We start from the raw sequence: 19,087 nt of genomic DNA on the forward strand, positions 1-19,087 counted from the left end.
TTCAAGATCAGCTTGTAAATTTCTGCAAAAAACCTGTGCTGGAATTTTGACAAACATTACATTGATCTGTGGAAAATTACAGTGTTAACTGAATCTTCTGGTCTGTGAATATGGAATGTACCTCAATTTATTTAGATCCTTAATTTCTCTCAGTTTTGTACTTTTCAGTGTACAAGTGTGTTGTTTACACTTTTGTTAAATTTATTTACATGTATTTTTCCTTTGATGGTGTTGATGAGAGGAATTAAACTTCATTTTGGGGTCATACATTCATGGTAAAGAGAAATAGAATTAATTTTTGTATTTTTTTAAGTTTATTTATTTATTTTTGAGAGAGAAAACATGAGTAGAGGAGGGGCAGAGAGAGGGAGGGTGGGAGGGAGGGAGGGAGAATCCCAATCAGGCTCCATACTGTCAGCACAGAGCCTGATGTAGGGCTCAAACCCACAAACTGTGAGATCATGACCTGAGCCAAAGTTGGACACCTAGCCAACTGAGCCACTCGGGAGCCCCTAATTTTTGTATTTTGATCCTGTTTGCTGAGACTTAGCTGAACTCATTTATTAGCTGTAGAGTGTGTGTGTGTGTGTGTGTGTGTGTGTGTGTGTGTGTGTGTTCCTTAGGAATTTCAACATATTATATGAGAATAAAGACAGTTTTACTTCTTGCTTTCTAATCTGGTTCCCTTTTATTTCTTTTTCTTGACTGATCTCACTGACTAAAACGTCCTGTGCAATGTTAAATAGAAGGGACAGCAGATATCATTGCCTTTTTCCTGATATTAGGCAATAAGCATTCAGTCCTTCACCATCATATATGATTTTAGTTGTAGGTTTTTCAGAGATACTCTTCATTGGTTTGAGGAAGTTCCCTTCTATTCCTGTTTTATAGAGAGCTTTTATCACGGATGGGTGTTGGATTTCATCAAGTGTGTTCCCCCCCCCCCCTTTTTTAAGTTTTTATTTATTTATTTATTTATTTTAAGAGAAAGAGAGCCCGTGTGTGTGAGTGAGGAAGGGGCAGAGAGAGAGGGAGAGACAGAATCCTAAGTCTTTGCGCTGTCAGCACAGAGCCTGAAATGGGCCTCTATTTCAACCACTGTGAGATCATGACCTGTGCCACAATCAAGAGTCGGATGCCTAACCAACTAAGCCACCTAGGCACCCCATCAAGTGTGTTTTCTATGTCTACTGAGATATTCTGTCTCCCTCTTTCAGCTCCTCCCCTGCTTCTGCTCTCTCTCTCTCTCTCAAAATAATTAAACTGAAAAAAAAAAAAGAATGTCCTCAATGAAACGGTAAAAATGTTTAATGTTGTTAAACACCAATTCTTGAGTATATGTTATGTCAGTAATCCATATAGTGAAATTGGAAGATGTATAAAGTATGGGTTAAACATCCATCCTACCTACAGTATAGACTAATAGGTTTTAATGTAGCAGTACAAAACGTTCCTTCTAATTGTTTCAGATTTTACATTGCAACTGGAAATTTGGTTACATTTGCTTTTAGTATTTATTTGCCCACCACTTTGTTTTTTAGCTTTTCTGAGTTAAGTTTTAGCCTTTCTTATATAGCATGTATAGTTTGGGTTTTGTTATTTGAGCCAAACCAAAAATCCTTTACTTCTTTTGATAAGTGAATTGAGCCCATTCACATTTCTTGAAATGACTGAACGTTTGGGTTAGCTTCTGTCATTTTTTATTATAGTTACTGTGTAAATTGTTATATTTATGTATTTTCCCTCTCTATCATGAATTTTCTTTTTTTATTCTTTTATAAATTTTGCTTTCTTTATCTCATTTTTATTCTTTGTTCTTTTTCCACTTTTATCCAGTAATCCTTATTGTTTCCATTCAAATCTGTCTTATAATATAGGCTATATTTTTGACATGATCTCTTTTTTGTATCATTTCTGAGGTCAGTCAGCTCTTGTTTCATTACTTCTGTTTTTTTGTTCAGTGTTTGTTTTAGTTTTTGAATTTCAATTCAGGTTGTTTTTTCATATTCTTAAACAGGGATATTTAATTCAGTTTGGATTTTTGTGTTACAGTTTGCTGCTGCTGCGTGATTTTTGGGGGGAAGGGAGTAGGGGTGTCTAAAGTTGGTAATTTTCAGCAGCTGATGTATTTTTGTTATTTTCTTCCATAGTTTTGTATGGATGAAGAGTACTTATGTCTACGCCTGTTCAAGACTGTTGATTTGGAGTGGTTTACAAGAGTCCTCATTTAAAGCGCCCTCTTGTGTCATTATGATGTTGTGCATCTTCTCTAATCAATGGTGGGAGGGGCAGAATCTAGTGTATAAGTGAGGGGATTGGTCTTCACCAAGCTGTTCCAACCAGTGGAACAGGAAAGGAACATATACGGCAGAGATGCTGCTGGCTGGTAGGCAAATGTTGTGGTAGTAAATTGCAGAAGTCTTTTCTGATTGAGTTTTGTCAGTAAAATAGGAAGGAAGATTAGGCTGAATGCGGACGCATGAAGAGATACAGGAGATTGAAGAGAGAAAACTGTTAGGTTTCTCTAGGAACACATTGGGATAGCAGGTAGATGATGACTATACAGTTAGATCTTTTCATGTCATTAAATACATTTGCAACATATTTTTAATGGTTGCTCACAATTTTGTTTTATGGCTTAAATTACAGTTTTGTGATTTTTTTTAAAACCACTTTCCTGTTGTTTCCAATTTCTTAGTGTTGTAAATAAAATGGAACAATGTCTCTTGCTATACCATTCCTAAACTTGGAGTTTTTAACTTTTTTGTTAAGATATAAGAATGGTTATCTTTCTCATTGGTGCATAAACTGTAGTGAGACTGTACATTTGTGTAAAATGTAAATTTTAGAAATGTGATGGCATCTCTAACATAATCGTCAAATAGAAAGTTCTCCAAGCACAGATAATGAAATTCTAAATATGCACTTTTATATAGTGGTACTGATTATTATTAGAACAATACTATGAGCCTGAAACTGTCATTATCATATTGTTATATTGCTGGGAAGAATAATAGCATCTCTAGCTTGCTGGATACATAGAGTACACCAAAGGTAATGGCAATTCTTAACAGAGTCCTGTTTGAAAACATGAGTCAGTTATTTTGCTTATAACCTAATCCTGCTAACATAAGAAATGGAGTTGCACATATTTCAAGCAAAGGTTTATCAGACAAGACCTAGGAAAACAAGAAACCAGGATAGTTCCTGGGCCCTTAGCATAGGAGTCTCTGAGCTAAGAGTGTCATCTCTTCATGGCCCATTGCTATCTGCCAGGTTGATTGGTTTATTCCCTGGCTGTGGCTAGGGAGGAGGGCAAGACAATGCACTAGCGGCTGCCAGAGGAAGTCACAGAGGAGAGAGGTTGAGTTGATACTTCAAAAGGATCCTTTGCAAAAGCCTTCAATAATTTAATGAAATTGTGCAAAGAAGTGGTCATATCACCTATAGAATTGATACTTTGTATCTTTAAACATCATATACAATTCAAAGGATTTCCACAGCTGTCATAGCTCACAATTGCAGAAGGTCAATTTTGTGGCAAATTTGTATGTTCGTTAACATTGGTGGACAGTAAGCTAACATTTATGCACACTTACCATCCATGTGCTGTATACTATTTCATTTAATACTGTTTAACGTTCTTATTTAAGCCATATAACTCTATGAGGTGGATATGGGATCAACTGCATAGAAAAGGGAATAAATAGGAACATTTACCTTCTACTTTCCTATTTCTAAGAACCTTGATAGTACTTAACATTTAATTTTCTATGACAGTTTAACAATTTATTTCCTTATAATGTTAATTCACATACAGTTTATTTCTGATGAGGCACAAATGTTTACATATAGAGTTCATTTTAAGAAAAAAATTTTATACTTCAAGTGGCAGTATCCATCCCACTTGTAAACTTAAAAGACCAAGCAGAGGTTTCAGGGACTGAGAAGTCAGAGAAATTTAAAAAGCTCTTATTTTATAGGCGCCTGGGGGGCTCAGTCAGTTGAGCATCCACCTCTTGATTTCAGCTCAGGTCATGATCTCACGGTTCATGGGTTCAAGCCCCGTGTCGGGATCTGTGCTGACAGCACCAAGCCTGCTTGGGAATCTCTCCCTCTCTCTCTTTCTCTGCCCCTCCCCCATATGTATGTGTATGTGCATGCACTCTCAAATGAACATTTTTTAAGCTCTTATTTAACAGCCATTGTTTTGAAGAGGCAGACGTATTTGTGTCCATGAAATCTCTTAACTTCTGTTAAATCAGGTTGAGGAGAGCCAGTTCTCTCTGATGTGCCCTTTGTACCTAAAGCAGTCATTAGGCTGTGAGTCTCTTCTATCTGAGTTATTATAGCACCTTCCAGCGAAATCTCCTGCCTCCATTTTCTACTTCTTCTCTCTAGTTACTCTCTTTTCCTCACTTAGAGCCCATTTCCCAGTGTCCTGCTTCAGCCATCCCTGCCCACGTGTAGTCTGAATCAAGATCCATTCGTCTTCCGGGTCTTAAATGCTTTGTCGTATGGCCATCTCAGCCATACCACGTTTAGTTCCTGCTGCCTTCTCCTCACTGCTCCTCTTGGTTTTCTTGTGTGAAGTAAACATCAGTGACCCTTGATGCAGCTCCAAGCAGATACATGAATACTAAAACCATAGTTTGGAGTGACTTGACTGGACCAGTCAGTAGAGCATGCAGCTCTTGATCTCAGGATTGTGAGTTCAAGCCCCACATTGGGCATGGAGCCTACTTAAAATAAAAATTAAAAAAAATTTTAAGCCATCATCAGTTAAAAATATGGACCAGAAGAAACGTACATAGGAGAGTTGTGATAGGAAAGTCTGTACATGGATTTTTCTATATCATTTGGCCATCATGATTCACGTGGCTATATTAAATTTATCTCTGATCTTTTTTGGAGCCAAAACAGAAAAGATAAAGTGGTTACTTGTTTGACCTCTTTTGATCAGAAAGGAGGTGATATGTAAAAACCTCACCTCTTCTAATAATTCATGTAAACAGTTCTTATCTGAGTCCTCATTGTGGAAATCACTAAGTAAAGTGAACAAAATTTTTATTTCTAAGATTCTGTGTAGCAGGTTTCATATAACTTTTTTTTTGTGGTCAGTTACTAAAAGCCACAGGACTGTAAAACTCAATTTTTTTCAGATGGTAAGACACTAGAAGTTGAGTGTGTAGTCTTTTGGTGTTTTGACTTAATACAATTTTAGGATTTAAGGAATTCGGACTCACAGATGTTAAATGACTTGTCCCTGTCTTAATAGGTTTCCTGACTTCTAGCACAAGTGTCTCAGTTCACTGACTGGTTTTGATAAATATAACCATTGGGGGGGGGGGGTTGCATTCAAAGATTTCTTCTGAGCTGTTGCTTGTTGAGGTCAGAATACCATGTGATTTGGTGATCTGGCCTAAGGAATATGGGGCTCATACTGCCAATTAGAAGCACAAATGCCACATTTGGAGTTTACTGAGATCAGAATATCTCAGGTTAAACACCTGCTGAATGCTAAGATTATATATATGAAATCCTTTTCAGTACCCATTACAACCCTATAATAGGGATTATTATAGTAATGGTAGCTGAGGAAACCATGTCTGTAAGAAGGTGTTACCTGTGTTTTCTCCCCTTCTTAACAGAATTTTAGTTTTGCTTAGGTGTCGTTCCTTCCTCCATGACATCATCTGTGGTTTGTAGATGGTGGGCTCTGACTTCAACTCTTCGAGTTGTATCAACAAGAATCTGAAGTTGTGGTTCTCAACCTTGGCTTCTCATTGAATTCTTTTTAAAAGGAAAACTTAAAAAACAAAAAAACAACTGATGCCTGGGGGCTACTACCAGAAATTCTGACTTTTTTTTTGGCAGGGGATAGGGTTACAGGGAGGCCTGGGGTGTGAACATGAGATTTTCAGTAGCTCCCAGGTGATTCTAAAGTATAGCCAAGGTTGAAAACCACTAATGGAAATGCCATTTTTGCCAGTAGTTGGTTTAGGCTTACAATATGATAACGTGTCCTCTGGTACACTTCTGGGAAAGTTATCATTTCTTGAGGTACACAAGAAGGAGGTTAGACATTGCCATGTCTAAATATGACACCCGGAACTGATGCTGCCATCTTATGACCTCAAGGGGAGCTAGCTAACCAGCTGAAGGTGACACAGAAGGAAGTTGGGAAGAAGCTGGGTTCTTGATAGCAGCTGAGCCATGGAATCTACCAGCCTTAGGAGATCCCAACCTTCAGATTTTGTGTTATGCCACATGAGTAATTCAACATACTTTCTTTTTCTTTTTTTTAAAGTTTGAGAGAGCACGCGAGCAGGAAAGGGGCAGACGGAATCCCAAGCAGGCGGCTCAGCACTGTCAGTGCAGAACCCAGTGTGGGGTTCGAACTCATGAATTGTGAGGTCACGACCTGAACCGTAATCAAGAGTCGGCTGCTTAACCGACTGGGCCACCCAGGCGCCCCTCAGCATATTTTCTTTACTCTTTTAAGCCATTTTGATTTGGGTTCTCTGTTACCTACAGTCAAAGGCAAGCTAATAAATGTGAGCCAAGAATCAAACCTCCATTCGTCTGTCCAAAGTTCGTGTTTCTCTCCAATCACCTTCTTCCTTGAAGACTGTGTTTCCTGTCTCTGTTCTTGCAGACAGGAAAGAGTAAGAAATGGGTGTGAGAAAGGAGGAAACAGGACAGTAGGGAGTGCTGTGTTCCCAGCATGGAGCAGAAACTGGGAAGGAAAAGATCTATTTAAAGCAAAGGAGAGAATGTATATGTTGAGTTGGGAAGGATAAGATGCCCAGCTCAGCTCAAAGTGATACTGATTCCTGTGAAATTTGCAACACTCTTCACATTACTTAAAAATAAAATAAGAAAAAATAGCCGTATCTTTAGTTGCTGTGTGTCATTCTGGGATATGCATTTTCATAGTTAACATCTCTGAAATTGGAATGTATTTTACAGCTGGTGGAATATCACATTTTACTCGGCAGGTTATTTTTTCTTACTGGTACATAAAAAATGGTGGATCTTATTAGTGACATTCACGTATGATTGAATGTAATTTTTTAATTGAACTTATATGTGCGTATAGTCAAAAGTTTATTGTGACATAAGTTGTTAGGAAATTTATTTTGGATTAATAAATTATGAAAACATAAAAAGTTTTTTGTGTGTGAAAAAGAGTGGTTCCAACTTCCCCTGCCCCCTTTGTGGTAGGCAGAATTCAAAGATAGCTCCCAAGATCCTTTGCCCTTGGTGCACACCACCCGTTTAATCACTTCCCTCTGTGGGCATTACTGTACGATGGATTTTACTCCCATGATTATCTTTTATTATATGTCAAAGATGAAGTAGTTTTATCTTTGGTATAATTGGGGTCTTAAGTCAGTTGGTTTGGAATTTAATCAAGAGGGAGATGATTCCCAAGTAGGCCTAAGGTATAATCAGATGAACCCATAAAAGAGACTGGGGCCTTCCTAAGGCCAAAGCTTGGAATGGAACTTCTCTTACTGGCTTTGAAGAAATGAGTTGCCATGTTATGAGAGGGCCATGTATCTAGAGCTGAGAACAACCTTTAAATGACATGGAAGAAATGAGAACTTCAGTCTTAAAACCACAAGTTATTGAATTCTGCCAACCACTTGGATGAACTTGGAATAGGTGGTCCAGGCTCATTTTGTATGTTCCCACCTGAGCCCTCACATCAGCCATTTCTCAAAGGGGCCCAGATTCCTTCTAACAGAATAGTATTCATAATCTGAGATGTAGGTGCTGGATGTGCTTACTGCTATTGTGCCTGGTCAGATGAAAACAGGCCCTGAGAATATAGTGTGAACTGTCCTGCAGATCAAAAAGTGACAGTCTGGGGGTGCCTGGGTGGCTCAGTTGGTTAAGCATCTGACTTCAGCCTAGGTCATGATCTTGCCATGCCTGAGTTCGAGCCCCGCATCAGGCTCTGTGCTGACATCTCAGAGCCTAGAGTCTGCTTCAGATTCTATATTTCCCTCTCTCTCTGCCCCTCTCTCTGTCTCTCTCTCTCAAAAATAAACTCAAAAAAAGTTACAAAAATGTGATAGTCTGGGGGGAATGGGGCTTTTGAGGAGCTCTGAATCTGTCCTCCCCTCTCGGAAGACCACTATGGTTAGGATACCGGTTTTCACAGTTACTATAGTTGTGGGCTGTTGATCTTCAAGGCTACTCTGGAGCTGGGGAGAGGAGAATGAGATTAGGGCAAGTCATTGCCACAAGTCATTTTAACAAGATTCGGCTATTTTTCTTGAGTAAATTCTCTGTCGTAAGCCTTTAATTTCCAGATACCTGAAAAAAATTGGTTTTGACTGTCTTTGCCATTTCTGTCATGCCTTTTATGGGGTGGTGGATTTTCAGAGATCCTTGGTCTGCCATTCCGGAAGTAGAAACGCTTGTTCACTTTTAAGTATTGTTTGACATCATAATACACTTTTTTCCCCCTCACATCTGCACTTCAGAAATACTTAGTTGTGACCGGTATGAAGACTGAATGTGTGCCAGCTTATAGTCCTTTTATTTCAGAATTCCCCCTTCCCTGCCTCCCTGTCCAGGGACTCGTCTTTCTGGCAGGATGCTCCTTGTTTCTGAGTATTCAGGCCCCTCACTCCAGTTCCAAAAATTTAACTGCCTGTTTTAGGAGTTCCACAGAAGTGGTCTTATTTGCCATTCGCATAAGTCTAAAATAAATACTAGTTCTATATCCCAGCTGTGTCCTATGCAAAAATACTTCAAATTTATTTGCCTGCATGTGTTGCTTGGCAGGTATATTTGTTACATAATAATATAAACTGGGCTTTAATCTTGGACTTCCTGAACAAATTTGTGATTCAGCCCCATATCTGCTGACACACCAGCTCTTTTCAAGCTTTTCTGTATGCCCACGGACTGCAGGCCAATTTAAACTTCCTCGTGTAGCTGAACTCAGTGAGGTGAACCCGGAATCAACAGAAATGCTCCTTATTTCAGCCAAATGCCCATAAAACAGTCATTTCGGTCCACGAAGAAGGAAAACCTGGTCCCAGTGAATTCCTGATTGTCTCGGAGTCTGAATGCCTGTCCTTGTGCCGCTGTGAAGGGTTCTGTGTTCTCCCCGAGCCGGGGGGAGATGATGTGCACGGCCCCGCGGGAAGCAGAAACCTGGCCAGCCTGCCCTGGCCCCTGCTGCCCCAGCCTGCCAGCAGTTCTGCGGGGCTGTGTTCTTTGGGATGCACCTCCAGCTAAATCCGTACCAGGAGAAAGCAAAAGGAAAAGAATGACCCTGACTTTCTCAATGGGATGTGCAGGCCCCTCCGTCTGGGAGCCGAGAGGCAAGACAGAGGTTGGAGCCTGGAGGTTGCCCTGTAACAAATGAGGAGACACCGCTGGTGCCCATGGGGCCTCTGTTTTGTCAAATCTCCACCGGGCTGTAACAAGGCCGTGGTGTGGGAGCTGCATGAAGGATCGTGTCAGGCCTCCTGGGCCTGCCCTGGAATCGGCAAGGCTCCTTTGTTCAACGCCCCAGGTCAGAATCCAGGATTGGAAAATGGGGGTTCACGACCTCAGTAGCACCTGCAGGTGTCAGTCGCCTTGTTGGCCTGCTTTCCTCTGAGGCCTCGCCCACATTTCTTCTGTCACCAGGGGACAGCTTTAGTGAACATCAGGCAAGGTGCCCTTCACCCTCCACCCTCTTCTAGGTCTAGCAGCCCTCGAACCCCTTGTCTTAAATTGCCTTCTCTATTCTGGAAACAACACAAGGGTATTCAATGTCTCTGTCTTGTTCAAGGTGGTATTCCTTGAAGAATCAGGCACATAGAAGACCCTCACTCAGTGTTCGGTAAATTATTAAAATATTCAAACCTTAAAGGGGCACTGCTTTTTGTTCCCCAACTGTATGAAAACAGACCTTTAGGTGAAAGAATAAAAAGGAATTTCTAAATGTCAAGCCTTGAAGTGGTAGAGGTCAAACCATGGAACAACATTGATGGGGTTGGTGTGTCCTTCTCAGGTAATTCAAGAAAGCCCCGGGCAGAGGCAGAAATGGAGGAAGGCAGCTGAGAGAGGACTGGGGGGGGAGGAAAGTGCACACACATGCCTCCCGGTATAGATGGTCCTGACTTTACAGTGGTTCAACTTCACGTTTTTGTGACTTTATCATGGTGCAGAAGTGGTACTCGGTAGAAACTGTACCTGGAATTTTGGATTTTGATCGTTTCCCAGGCTAACAATATGCAGTATGATCCTCTCTTGATCCTTTCGGGCAGCGCCGCCAGCCACAGCTCCCAGTCCCAGCCCCGCGATCACCAAGGTGAACAACAAATACACTCACGGCCATGCTGTACCCGTATAGCCCTTCCATTTTTTATGTTCAGTACCGTGTTCAAAGAGGTTTAACACTTGGTTATCAAATAGGCTTTGCGTTAGATGATTTTGCCCAACTGTAGGCTAAAGTGTGCTGAGCTCATATAAGGTAGGCTGGGCTAAGCCATGATGTTCAAGTTAGGTGCATTAGATGCATTTTGATTCACCATATTGTCAACTTACAATGGGCTTACAGGGACATGACCCCATCGTAATAGAAGATCTGTGTGTGACATTCACATGCACGTGTGAGGTGCCTTCAAGCCTTTACACAGTTCCTCCTGAGCAGCCCATCCTCCTTCCTCATTTCCAGCCTCTGGGCTCTTCTTAAAACAAAAAAAAAAATTTAATGTTTATTCATTTTTGAGAGAGACAGAGCATGAGCAGGGGAGGAGCAGAGAGAGGGAGACACGGAATGCAAAGCAGGCTCCTGGATTCGAGTTGTCAGCACAGAGCCTGATGCGGGACTTGAACTCATGAATCGTTAAGATCATGACCTGAACTGATGTCAGATGCTTAACTGACTGAGCCACCCAGGAGCCCCCCAGACTTGAGACTCTTAATGAATGCCACCCCCAACCACCTAGTACGCATTCAACGTTGGGCACCGCACACCAGTAGGTCCAGGGACCACAGGGGAGACCACTGGTTGCTCAAGTTGAGAGCTGATGCCTGTCAGTCAAAGACCACCTGGAACCCACTTAGAGTCAACGATGCCAAGTTTGTGATTTGCAGCAAGAGAGGGATTGCATTTCAGGGGACTGGGGGCCATGTCAACAGGAGGGAGTTAGGGAAAGATAATCCGTTCTGGAGACTGGGGTGAGTCATGGGATGGTCTTGGCAGGGGTGGGTCAGATTTTCTCAACTAGAGAGTTGCTTCCAGGGTGTTATCTGTGAGGGAGCGAGTGTTAGGAGTTTACACCGGGACACTCTGTGGCGTGCATGCTCTGGAGGGATGCAGTAAATGGGTTATGTGAGTCGTAGGGCACTGCATTTTGGGAAGTTGTGGTTTCTGTTTCAGTTCCTGGTTCTCCCCCACAGCCTGGCTGGTGGCAGAGCAGTTTTTCACTTTTTTTTTTTTTTAATTTTAAAAAATATTTTATTTTTGAAGGAGAGAGAGACTGAGCGTGCGCAGGGAGGGGCAGAGAGGGAGAGAGGGAGACACAGAATCCGAAGCAGGCTCCAGGCTCCGAGCTGTCAGCATAGAGCCCGACGCGGAGCTTGAACTCAATAACCGGTGAGATCATGACCTGAGCGGAAGTCGGATGCTTAACCGACTGAGCCACCCAGGCGCCCCGTCAGTTTTTTACTCTTTATCAAGGAGAGAGCGGGGCAAGAGAGAGAGATGGGGGAATGCTAGGCTGTGTCCCCCGCCAGTCGTGAGAGGGGGAGCTGTGTGTTGTAGTGCCGGTGGAGACTGCCAGGGACGTGTCTCCGATTCAGGGCCTCCTGCCTGGCCTCGGACGAATTTCTGTGGAATTCCCATCTGTGTGTGTTTTGCCTCACTTTTGATCTAGATTAGAAGTCATACTCTTCTGTTTGTATAAGAGGAAAAGGAAATGCAGGCCATGCGTCTGGTGCTTAGGGCACAACTGGCCTGTAATCAAGTCCCCCACTTGCTCTGCAGGGTCACCTGATGCTAACGAAAACAGAGACTGTCACAGGAGTGCTTGAACGCTGGCAGAGCCATCCGAGTTCTGTGGGAATCCTGGGGGGATAGGGGGTGGGAGGGTTGGGGGGGGAGGGCGGGGAGGGGCACACCCCAAGGGGAGAGTGGCTTTGATTTTGTTTCCAGTCCTCTAGGCTAATCCAGGGTTAGGATTAAGAGTCCAAATTCCTTCCTTATTCTTGGAGTCAATGACTCTCTTTATGAAATATGCTGATTGAGCCCTTTGTTTCGGCTGGTACTGCGGAAAGAAGTAGAATTATGTCATTACTAGTTAGAACCTTAGCCAATTTCTCTTGCGAAAGAAAGAAAGAAAGAAAGAAAAGAAAGGGAAAAAGTTTGAAAATCAATCTCCAGAATGTCTCCAGTGTGACTTTGTACTCCTTGCAAGAGACCCTCTTCTGGGACTCTAAGTTTAGCAATTACAGTGATAAAGTGATGATCTTTATCACTCTTAAGTGAGTCAAGATCATTGACAATGAAGAGAATGGCTGGGTCAGGATGTGGTGAAGAGAAGTATGCGCTTGCTGGAGAGTGGCTGTCCGTGTTCTCCAGGCTGGAGATGACCCCTCCCTCAGCAGGTGAGAGGACTGACCCTCGGCAGCTGACAGGGTCTTATGTGTGAGTGAGCGAGTGTTAGGAGTTTACACTCGGGTGTCACTAGTGTGAGACTAGTAGAGGGGAGGGGAGACTGTAGAGTATAAGGTGTAGTTGTTTCCTGGGGCTGCTGTGACGGAGCACCACAGACTGGGTGACTTACAACAGCAGAAATGTATCCTTTCACAGTTCTGGAAGCTGGATGCCCGAAAGGTGCATGCTGAAAAGATGCCTGCTCTCATGGAGCTGGGAGTCAAGCCAGTTAGAGCCAAACAACAAGAACTCCATCTCCACCCCATTTACACCACAACCACATGATCTCATATAGCAGGGAGTCCAGATGGGGGGGAAAGGTTCAGACCGATTTCACTGGGACCCCAACTCCATTTCCCTTGGCTCTGCTTGTAGCCAGGAGGCTTTTCCCTTATACTCTCTTCTCTCATTGTCAAAAACATGGCTCCCAGCAGCAACTGTGATGACCTATTTCCTCCCATTCAGTGCAAAAGAGAGACCTTTCCAACCATATCCTAAGAAAGCCCTTCCCTCCACCCTTCCTCAGACAATCCCTGGATATGGAGCCCTCGCCTGGGGAATGCTGTGCCTGGCTGGCTCTAGTCTGGGTCTCTGACACGGACTGAGTATGATTCACTGTGTTGCCTTGGAGCCTGGAGGGTGGGCGGTGGGTGGCCACCTTCCCCTAAGACACAGGCTGGAATAAGAATTGTATTTATTGGCTAGGGCTGCCGTAACAGAGTAGCGAAGACCACGTGATGCAACAACAAAACGTTATTTTCTCACAATTCTGGAGGCTAGAGGTCTGAGATCAAGGTGTCGGCAAGGTTGATTTCTTCTGAGGCCTCGCTCCTTGACTTGTAGATGTCTGTCTTCTCCCTCTGTTCTCATATGGTCTTCCCTCTATGTGTGTCTCTTTCCTAATCTCTTTGTATAAAGACACCAGTCATACTGGATTAGAGCCCACCCTCATGGCCTCATTTTAACTTAATTACCTCTTTAAAGACCCGATCTCCAAATACAGTCACATTCGGAGGTACTAGGCATTGGGACTTCAACATAAGAATTTGGGGGTGGGGGGAGAGGCTAACAGAGTTCAGGCCATAACAACGAGGGAAGGTGGTCTGAACAAAACAGGCTCCTTCGGAAGGTGGAAAAGGAAAATGGATAGTGGGTGGGCAGCCAACAGGGTCTGTGCTGTGGGAAGAGACAGAAAAAAAAAACGGGTAACAGTGATTTCAGATAGTAGCTTTTCAAGAAAATGCAACAGAGTAAGGTAATCAAGAGGGACTGCAGTGGGTGAGCAGCACCGGCGGGGGGGGGGGGGGGTGGGCGCTGAGACAGCCTCTCTGAGGGGACGTTTGAGGCATGCCACACGGAGGACTGAACAAAGAGCACTGCAGGAAGGAAGCAGCAAATCCAAGGCCCCCAGGCAAGAGTGAGCTTGGCAGAGTCAAGGGGCAGAAAGGAGGCCAGGTGCGTTTGGGAGTATCACAAGCAGTGGTCCAGGAGGTCGGCAGGGGCCAGACCACTCAAAGACTCTAGGGATTTGGAGTTACATTCTACGATCCAGCTGACTTAAGAACACTGTGACTGTGATTGAACATGGAGTGTGTTGAATTTCCGCATGGCCAAGTAACCGCAGAGATATGTCCTATGGACAGACTCCAAACCACCTAAAACCAGCACTGGAGTGAGAAAGACCCCCTTAGAGGGCAGTGTTCTCACCTCCAGCATTCAAGACCCAGCCCTCAAGCCAAGTCTGCCACCCCCTACTGGCCTAAGGCGGGAATGAAGGAAATAGTACGGTAACTTATCTTGACCCATAGGACTTGGTAGGGGTGAGGAACAAACTTTCTGTGATAGAACTTGGCAGCTTGGGTATGGAGGACAGATGCATCTGAGATGCAGAGATCTTTGTCTTCAGAAATATGTCTGATGACTCAGCCAGCTAGAAGGGGAAGGAAGGTGGACCATTGTGCAAGTGTCACAGTGTGACTGTTGTGAATCCTCGCGTAAGTAAGCCAGTGGACATACCATACAGCCTGTTTTCACCCTAAAAAATATGTCTAATGGATAAAGAAGATGTGGGACATACACACAATGGAATACTACTCAGCGATGAAAAAGAATGAAATCTTGCCATTTCCAACAGCGTGGATGGAACTAGAGGGTATTATGCTAAGTGAAGTCAGTCAGAGAAAGACTGATATCATATGATTTCACGCATATGTGGAATTTGGGAAACTCAACACATGAACATAGAGCAGGAAGGGAAGGAAAAATAAGATAAAAACAGAGAGAGGCAAATCATAAGAGACTCAAATACAGAGAAGAAACAGGGCTGCTGGAGGCATTGTTGGGTTGGGGGATGGGCTAAATGGATGACGGGCATTAAGGAGGACACTTTGGGGGATGATCTGGGTGTTGTATGTAAGAGATGAATCACTGGGTTCTACTTCTGAAGCCAAGACTACACTGTATGTTAACTAACTTGAATTTAAGTTAAAAAAAAAAAAGTCTAAAGAGCTTCCTGGAGATAACCAGATTGCTAAAAAGTAATCATTTGAAGGTGTTCAGATTCAGAAAATTCCACCAGCCCAAACCCAATTTTCACCAAGTCATATTGTCTCGTTTGTAAGTCAGCAGACATTTCCGTGGCTTTGCCGATGCTGGATTTTGTGGGGGATCCTCCTGGTGACAGCATATACGGCAGGACGTGGCCTGCATTTCCCACTAGAACTCCTCTGCTAAGAACCACTTTAAATGCTAACTTCACGAACTGGTCCTGACCCTTCCACTGGTCTCTCTCCCCCCACCTCTGACCTTGGTGAGCATGCAGTGCCATGCTCGTTGGACTTCAGTGCTGTTTCTACCATTGTCGAAGGTACCCCCTTGTGATATAAGTGAAGATCTTAGTATGAGTTGTGTCTTAGGCTGGGATCACCTGTTTGAAAATGACACCCAAAAGAGGTTGAGCAAAGGAGGACTGAAGGGACACAGGGCGGTCTGATAATACCCACAGACTGGAAGCCAGATCCCGTGAGGCACCAGAATCCTAAACAGGAGACTAGAAATGGCAGTTTTAAAAACATGGCCATGAAATCCTTTAAAACTTCTCAATTTGCCGCAGCTCGACTCAGGACTCACTGGCCCATGTGCGCTTCCCTTGACCCAATGGCTGCTTGTGACTACTTCAACCAACAGAGTATGGCAGAGGTGACCCTATGTGACTTGTGAGGCTGGGTCATAATGGCCATGCACACCTTGTTTTCTGGAACACTGAAACCAGGAACTCTGAGCCACCATGTCACAGTCTGAGTATTCTGAGGCCACTGTACTCTGAGGAAGCTGAGCCACACGAGCCCGAGGATGGCTGTTCTGGTCATCACCAGTCTTCGTTTCCCAGCGCGGGCCAGACACGTGAGTGAGTGACCCTTCAGGTAACTGGAGCCCTGGCCCTGGCGGCTTCCTGCCTGAGGGAGGTTGCAGACATTGTGGAGCAAATATAAACTGTCCCCCTGTGCTCTGAGTTCCTGACCCACAGAATCCATGAGCATACCACAATGGGATATTTTATACAACAGTAATAACCAGAACACAGAATTAGGCTCCTCCTGGAGTGCCCATGGTCTTTCGTTTCCTCTCTTTCCATGTCAGCGTCATTGTTCTCTCTGTAGATGCCTCTCCTTTGTGCTCATAAGCCAATGTGGTCATCCTACGTCTTGCTTTACATCACTCCTTCATTCAGACACTCAAGATTCTGGGTCATAATTCCAAACACTGAGAAATGGGATCCCCCTGTCGCCACACATGATTACAGTGTTTGCAACGTCTAGGCTCCATGGATCACCTGTCTCTGTGGATTTGTGCATACATTTGCTATATACTGACATCCTCTTCTGCTGCTTTTATTTTCAGAGCATGCATCCCTCTTTGAAATGATGTACTTTCCTTGTTTTCGTGTGCATTATCTTCTCACTTGCTGAAACGGAAGCTTCATGAAGCCAGGATCTCTGTCAATCTTGTCAACCATTGTATCCTAAGCAACTAAAACAGTGCCTGCAACAGAATAGACGTTCAGGAATATTATGCTGCTTATAAAAACCTGTAGATTTTCATAGGTACATGGTAAAAGTCATGAAAGTCCACCTTTCCATCCCTGCAGTGTGAGCTTGGTAAAAGCTGAGGCAGTGGCTGGTGGAAAGTGACCCAATCAAGTCTGGCTTCTTTATGGCCCTTCTTGGGGCACATACTTAGATTCCCAGTAAACCCATCAAGTTTATTATGAATTCTGCAGTGATATTTTGTTTTAGGGGCACCTGGGTGGCTCAGTCAGTTAAGTGTCCGACCCTTGGTTTTGGCCCAGTTCATGATCTCACAATTCGTGAGTTCGAGCCCCGTATCAGGCTTCTCAATGATAGTGTGGAGCCTGCCTAGGATTTTCTCTCTCCCTCTCTCTCTCTCTGCCCCTCCCCTGCATGCACGCTCTCTCTTACTCTCAGAATGAATAAACTTAAAAAAAAAAAATGAAAGTAAGATGACTTTTAAAAGTTATCCAAAAACTTAGCTAACTTTCCATCCCTCCTGAGTCAGTGATCCAGCTGGCTGGTCTTTCATCTCTTGCTGGTGGCTGTTGACTGCTAGAAGTCCAAGACAGGTAGGTGGGCTACTTGTGGCATAGCTCTACATTCGGGCCTCTATCTCCTTCCAAACGAGGATCTGGTGGGTGTGCAGATGTGAGAACTAGGGATACCACTGGGGCCTTCTTTGATTCAGGAATAGGAACTCTCATACACTGTTGCAGACAGAAAGCGGTATAATCTCTATGGAGGAAAAATTGGCATCAGAGATACAAAGGGAAAAATACAAAAGACAAATGCATATGGCTGCAATACTTTTAATAGCAAAGGATCGGAAACAACCCAAATCTCAATCAAGGGTGACTGGTTGAATAAACAATGGTATGTATGACTTCATAATGGAGCATTGGATAGGAGAACATTCTATCTGGTTCTATGGAATGATATTCAATATATTGTTAAGGGGCGGGGGGGAAGCAAGACCAAGGAAAGTGTGAAATAGTGTGCTATCATTTATCATTTGTATGTATAATTTTTTTTAATGCAAGGGTGAAATGAGAAAAAAAATTACTATCCAAGGGAGAAGGAAGAAATAGGTGGAGGGCAATGGGTTGGAATACAGACTTCTCTCACTGTAGCTCATTCTGTGGATTTGGCTTTGGAGCCATATAAATAATTTACATAATTATAAAAAATTAAAATGAAAATAGCAATCTCTAAAAATGTAAGCAAAACAAAGTGAATACTCATAACCCTGATTCAGGTTTAGGATATAACTACTATTCTAAGTTATTTTAAAATAGTAATTTGAACATGTCTAATGGCATAAACCCTAAGGACAAAAAGAATTGCAAAAGAAAATTTTTAACTTTTCCACTATTATTTTTTATAATTTGTCACTGTTATTCCGAAGATTTAAAACAATATGTAATTATTTTGGTGGTTTTGAGAAAGAGGTTTTCAGAATGAGTCAAAGAAGAACAGATGTGAGATCAGGAAGGCTACAGTAAAAACCCTGTAGTCCTGAGTTGGATTGGAAGTGTCATTATAAATTCGTGTAGTTAAAAAAACAAATGAACCCAAAACTCATAGTAACGTACTTCCTAGTTCTGTCCACTAACACCAAGCCACTATCAATGAGCACTCCTAACACCCAGATTTTGGTCGCTAATTATTATTTCCCACTAAGAGGAACCGGGGATCTCTGGGAACCACTGGATGACTTCAGGGCTAAGGCATAAAATACACAAGATGAGCTTGAAACATCTTGTCATATGAGATAACTACGAAATTATCAGAGACACTGGGGTTGTCTTGATATATGGCTGGATCACTAAACTGGCAACACACTTCCTCTGGCTCCATCTCATACCAAGGCAAATACAAAGAATTTTAAAATAAATGTCTGATGAAACGTCACCTAGATTAATGTGTATTTGGATACTGAAATCTCCTCACAGTTCAGCTGGCTTTTAAGTTTTAAGTTGAATGGTCTCCTCCACCCCATCCCATGCTCCAGCCAGTGTTTTCTTTCTTCAGTACCTGGAGGGCACTGCCCCTTGGCTGTTACATCAGAAGTACAAGGCCCTGCGGGGCGCCTGGGTGGCTTAGTTGGTGAAGCGTCCAACTCTTGGTTTCTGCTTAGGTCATGATCTCAAACTTGTGGGATTGAGCCCCACGTCGGGCTCCATGCCGACAGCGCCAAGCCTGCTTGGCATTCTCTCTGTCTCCCTCCCTCCCTCTCTCTCTCTCTCTCTGCCCCTCCCTCACACATACACTCTCTCAAATAATAAATAACTTTTTAAAAATTAAAAAACAAGAAGAAGAAACAGAAGGCCCTGGGATCAAAGTA

At 43.2% G+C, this 19,087-nt stretch overlaps 1 protein-coding gene across 5 annotated transcripts in view; it reads left to right on the top strand.

Annotated features, from left to right (window-relative positions):
* ZC3H8 (zinc finger CCCH-type containing 8) overlaps positions 1–6,342 on the top strand; it is a 30,615-nt gene extending 24,273 nt beyond the window's left edge. For 4 of the 5 annotated variants that reach the window (XM_030311131.1, XM_030311132.1, XM_030311135.1 and 1 more), the window contains one exon: positions 2,151–2,745. The gene's annotated coding sequence lies outside the window, so the exon portion shown is untranslated. Of the gene's footprint in view, positions 1–2,150; positions 2,746–6,310 lie in introns of those variants that run through there. The other variant, XM_030311133.1, reaches the window with a different exon arrangement.
* The last annotated feature ends 12,745 nt before the right edge of the window (positions 6,343–19,087 follow it).

The sequence above is a fragment of the Lynx canadensis genome, chromosome A3, assembly GCF_007474595.2.
Source record: "Lynx canadensis isolate LIC74 chromosome A3, mLynCan4.pri.v2, whole genome shotgun sequence".
NCBI classification, from domain to species: Eukaryota; Metazoa; Chordata; class Mammalia; order Carnivora; family Felidae; genus Lynx; species Lynx canadensis.